Source organism: Phycodurus eques, chromosome 21, assembly GCF_024500275.1.
Source record: "Phycodurus eques isolate BA_2022a chromosome 21, UOR_Pequ_1.1, whole genome shotgun sequence".
Classification (NCBI taxonomy): domain Eukaryota; kingdom Metazoa; phylum Chordata; class Actinopteri; order Syngnathiformes; family Syngnathidae; genus Phycodurus; species Phycodurus eques.
Window position 1 is genome coordinate 5,636,650 of NC_084545.1, and position 6,240 is coordinate 5,642,889.

Consider the following 6,240-nt stretch of genomic DNA (forward strand, 5'->3'; position numbering starts at 1 on the left):
TTTCTCCGTATTTAAAATAAAACTCTCTCAGTCCACATATGGGCACAGCAGAAACCCAAAAAAAGTGAAATGTCTCAAGATTAATTACGACTTTTAACTGAGCTATCTAATTAGCGGTGTCACTCAATGCGGTGCAAATGCAGATGGGCATTCTTCAAGGAAACAGACAAACCAACAAGGAGCAAGTTCATGTTAATCAAAAAAGATGGCTTGCACTCTTAATTATTGAATTATTAAGCAGAATGTTTTTTCAGCGGTGGCCCGTAAATTATTTATGACTTTGCGCAGGGATTGTAAGCAGTCAGTGGAATGCTGTCGGGAAGTTTTAAGACTGCAATAAATTACTTCATTCATGCTGAGATGTGCAAAAAGGAGAAGTCCACTGTTTTATTTCTTTTCTTTTATGTGTCAGATTACGATCCCAGTGCACTTTAGGAATCATAGCCGGGCGAAAGTGAGCTTCAGGATGACGGCAAGAGTCGTTTTCTATTCTGGGACCTATGGACAAAAAATTTAAATACTATTGCGGTATTGTGGCAGTGAACTCAACTCATTTCACAACAAGCAGTCTTGCAGTTAAAAAAAAAAAAGCTTGAATCTGCTTATTGCCACTCACAAGTGGAATTTTACTGTCAAACTAAACATAAAACAAAGAGGACTACACGCGTATTCAAAACACCAACAAGTTTAACATCATGCTAACAAACAATGCAAAATGCCGTAGACAGGCTAACATATAGCATTGTGTCGTGATGTTATAAGCAACGGATATTTGAACACAAATGGTGGCGTAACACATGATAATATGCTATATTATATATCCAGATAATATAACAATACTTACAGGATATATTCTTTATCCTCTGTGAAAATGACTAATATTACTGAAAAGCGTCTCCAAGTACAGTATATCTATAATGGCATTTGCATGCATTTCAATAGAAAATGATTTGAGGTAGAAGTGTTTTTTGAGTGACAAGCACAGGCACAGAGCTAATTCAACTGGTATTTCAAGGCACCACTGTACTTTTTAGATACAAAATAGTATATTTAAAAGTAGCATATTTTATAGAAAAAGTCATAATCTTACAAGAAAAAAGTCAATCTTTTGAGAATAAAGTCGTACTTTTTAAAAGAAAATTGATTAATTGTCAAGAAAAAAAAGACGTATATGTTCAAGTTCAAAGTATATTTTGGGATAAAAAGTCATATATTATTGATAGCTTTAAGGAAGGAAGAAAAAGTCCTATGTTCAGGTTGAAACAAGGTACATTTCTGGGATATAGATATTATATTCTATATATTGAGACAATTTTTTCAGCTAAAAAGTTTGATACATTTTGGCTAAATTATATAATTACTGAGTGACCAAAAAAATGTATCTTTCAAGAATAAATTCAAATGGGCTTGCGTGAGTTTTGATTTGCTCCGGCTTCCTCCCACATTCCAGAAACATGCATGTTAGGTTCATAGAACACTTGAAATTGTCAATAGGTGTGAACGAGAGCGCAAATTGTCGAGATGTGCCCTGTGATTGGCTGGCGACAAGTCCAGAGTGTACCGGGCCAAAGTCTGCAAGGACAGGATCCAGCTCATTTGCATACCTCATGAGGATGGTAAGTTCCTGTACATTAAGTGATGTTATCATCGTCCCCCCTCCGAAGTGTCTTGAACTGGATGAGTCGCATTATCCGCACGTTAGCATTTCACGGCGCCGGGCAACCTCAGACTTGAGGTTTATCGTGGCCATTAACGCGCTCCTCCACATTTCTACTCAAGAGTGGTCCTCCAATGAGCCTCGGTGCGTCACCACGACATTTGCTCAAGTACAGCATTTAATTTTTTTTTGTGACTAAATGTCACCGTTTACCAGGGTTAGAGGACTTATAGTGGATAATAAAAGTCTACACAACCCTGTTAAAATTAGACCAAGATTAAGAATTTCAAAACTTTCCGCCATTAATGTGACCTATATTCTGCATAACTCAAACGAAAGAGACAATTAGCTTTTTCAGAAATAACAACTGAAATGATGTGGTTGCACAAATGTGCACACCCTCTTATAACTGGGATGTGGCTCTGGTCAGAATGAATCAATTCAATTCAAACCCGTGGTAAATGGGAGTCAGCACATACCTTCCACCATTTAAAGTACCTCTGATGAACCCCAAATGAAATTCAGCCATTCTAGTAGTTTTTTTTCTTGGCAATGTTTTGTTTCCAAGGAGACAAGTGAAGGTTTTGTGCCACCACTTAATTGCTATTTCAAAATGTTCATAATTCTTGCCACCATGTCTAAGGCCCCAGGTCTATCCAGGTGAAGAAAAACAGCCCCGCATGATGTTTTTACCGTTTCAAACCATATAAAGTGCAAAAGTAATCCATCTGAACTTTGTTTACTTTCTATTCCGCCTACACTTGTTGAAGGCCAGTCAAATTACAGCCACAAAAGCAACAGCAGATGCAAATGATGACAAATTGTTTAAAAAAAAGAATGGAGAGCTCTGAGAGAAATGTTGTATCTGCCTGGCATGCAGTTAGTTGTAAGTAGCAAGCGCACAGCTACATTCTATTAAGACTTGGACATTTATTACTTTGCACTCTGTTTCGCTCATCTGTCTGATGTCTTCTGCAGACGCCAGCGGCACTAATCTTCAGCTACATCTCTCTTTGCTTTGAAATGAAAATTCATGCATTCATCAAAATCCCATGCACATATACAGTACCTCATACATTGTGAATAAAAAGAAAAAGTCATAGACCTCTGTCGCTTGCAGCTGCCATTTCTTTCCCCATCATATTCACTTCATCCTAAAACGATGGCCTATGACAAGATATCCTGAAATGTTAGCGCATAATAAGGTGACTATGGATGAAGCTATTGTTGTTTCGTGCATCCTTGTTTATCTTTTTGACTCTATGGCGAATAGGTTTTGAAAATTGGATTGTATTCAACTTTCCACATGATTCCATGAGGCATTATTACTATGAGACGTACACAGCGGCCAGGATAATCCCCTGACCTCAACCCTATTGAGAACCTCTTCAATGTATGTGCATTTAGTTTTTCAAAGTCAAATAATCTAATAGATTCATTTTTAAGGGTAATTTAAAATGAGTTTGACATTATATTAAAGTCTACACGGATCAGAGTAGTTTGTGGCATATTGACAGTCTAAACTATTAATATAGGCAATTACAGTGGACTCCAACTATTCACGGGGGAAACTATACTGTCATCCATCATTGGTAGTTTTTGACAAAAATCTAATTGACTAGGGAAATGTACGAGACTGCATATGCCTAATAATTTGGAGCACATATTAAATAATAATCTGTGGACATTTTGAGTAGGCTTGCGTTTTAATAAGATTGCAGGGTTAAATCTAGCCTCCCGGCCAACAGCAGTCTGAGTGCATTTTTGTCGCGCGAGAAATCGATAAAGCTCCCCCTTCCCCAGTGTATAGGTGCACTTCGAGTTGTGTACTGCTGGAGCCGAGGTGCGCATTATAAGGTAGATATCGTATTGGCTGTCGGTGCTAACATCACTTAAGGTGAGGATACGTCTCGGCCGGCTTCCAGCTCGCTCTCTCGGTGGCCATTCATCAAGCGTCCAAGTGGATTTTTGCGCGTCCTCACTTGACCTCTATTGGCTGCTTATTCGTTAACGTGTTTCGTATTGTTTCCACAGGGAAGTATGAATCATCATGGAGAGACATATTCCCCATGGGGTATTTTCCTCTCTCTTGTTGCCCACCTGCTGGGTTTCACCTAACCCGGGCCGTACGAGGTAGCATCTGCTCGAGCCTCGTGAGTATTCCCACGAAAGACAACACGACTCGGGAATTAAGCAGCTTGTGTGCACAGCAATCTCAATGTACCTTCAGCAAAAATAGTGGCCTGCACACAGGGAGAAATGTCTATGCATTTTAGAATACAAAAAAATAATAATAATAGTTTAAATTAGTGATTCTCAAAATGTGATACAGAATTACTGCCTAGTACAGTTCTGTTGTATTTAACTTTTGAGCACAACGGATTTGCATTTAATCTATTTAACTTTTAGTTGCAATACATTTTTATCAAGTACAGTTTTTTTCCCCCACACTTTGAAGTGCAGTGCTAATGTTCAGACTGCATAAAGTTACAGTAGCTTACAATATATACTGTATATATACTGATATAAAACCTCTTCTTCAAGAACACTTAGCTCTACTATGCCACTGTATTTTAATGTTGGTCATGATGGTGCGACTTGAAGAGTATTTTCTTTTTTAGGTGATACTAGATGTAAAATATTTGAGCACCACTGGTTTAAAGCTGAAATATACCACAAACTATGATCCCCAAACACTTTTAATATCAGATTGAAGTCAGTTTTTGAAAAGCGAACCGCAAACAGGCAGTCCACTTTGCTTTTAAACAAGATTCGTATCGGTATTGCAATGTATTATTATTTATTTAAATGGCATTAAAAAAAAAATTTTTAAATGACGTCACTACAGTACAGTGTTTATTTACCTAAAGAGACAATGCATTGTTTTAAAAAAATTTAAACAGCTTCTACAATAATCTGGATTTTATTGAAAACTACCAATGTGACATCTTTTTTTTTGTTCCAAAATTCAGTGTTCCAGATCATTATACAAAATATTACACACACAAAAAGAAAAAAATATATATAGAGAGAGAGAGAGAAAGAGAGAGAGAGAGAGAGAGAGAGAGTGTAAAGAATCCTGGAGGAAAATTTTAGTATTTCATAGTTTACAGTACATTAAGGATGCCCCAGAAGTTCTCCATGAGGTTTAGGTCAGGGGCTACACCAATAGCAGTGAAAGCTTAGATCAGTGCAGAATTTCTTTTGTCCATGCATTGAAAATATTCAGTAAGACTGCTCTAAAAGTATAGGGGTGTATCTACTCAGTCTGGATGTTGAAAGGGGTGTGTGATTACAGCTTTAGCTCAAAGATCACAATAATGGAGAGACCACCTATCGGGGAAGAAACTTTTTCAAAGAGTCACAACGAGGTTACACAAGCCCATTCCTGAATTAGATGCACTTACAACTCTCAGTAAATAATCCCGACGAGAGCACAAAGTGAGGCACAAAAATAGAAAGGCGCACCCCCGTCGCGCTACGTCTGGCAGGCAGGCAGGGAGCAAGTCGCGATGATTCATCGTCGTCCAAGGCCGCGGGTCTCTGATTGCGGCAAATTACACATTGAAGAACCCTACAACGAGTCCCCACAAGAACTCCTGATGCCCACGTGGCCGTCTCGGTCGGATGATCTGCGGGGCTCGACTCCCGCGGGGACGCGCGCACTGGGTGGCCACTGGCCGAAATTAATACATTGGTACCTGGAGGTTTTTAACCGCAAGTTAGCGATATGCGATGCTGCTTGTTTTGATATCGATCGGACACCAAGTAATTACAGCAAAGCCATATAAAAAAAAAAAAAAAAGTCTGGACACTCTTCCAATTGACTGTACTGCTGTCATTGGTTAAATCCACGTCACATGATTTATGGATGCCACGTTATTAACCTGCGTCTCAAATGCCTGCGGTCAGCTTTTGGCCTTTTCCAAGTGGATTTTTGGTCTTTCTGGGGGCAAAATGGTTTGTTGTTTGTGCAGATGCAGAGCATTTGAGCATTTAAATTGATCTTTCAAGAACCATAGAATAATGTGTTTTGTCAAAACATAAGTACCAAACCTACCAAAAGAAACAGAAAAAAAAGTTTGTTTCTAGTTTGTTCTGTTCTCTACTAATCAGCAGAAGAACATGGGTTGGTTTCCTCAAAAACACTGGTTTATGTCAAGTGACAACAGTGACTTTGATACCAATAGCAGCATATTTTGCTTTAATGACACCTCAAACTATAAAACAACCGAATCACGACTGAGAAAGGGCAAAGCAATCATTTCGTTTCCAGATATACGACGACGAAATGTGCCGTGAGGAATGCTAACTCAGCGCATGGCTCGAGTTGAACATGAATTCAACAAAAAATTCCTTTTGTTACAATAATCTTTTTCTCTCTTGCTTTTTTTTATTTTTTTTTTAAAATGCACCTCTTGGTCAAAAAAACTTATTTTGTCTTAATAACCGTAGCCTATTTCGCTTGTAGTTTACTAAGTGGCCAAACATGGTAAATTTTGGAACTAGTCAGTAACGTTGCATTACTACTATTACTACTCATGACTATGCGTTGCATAGTGACTGATATGCCAAGTTGGGTT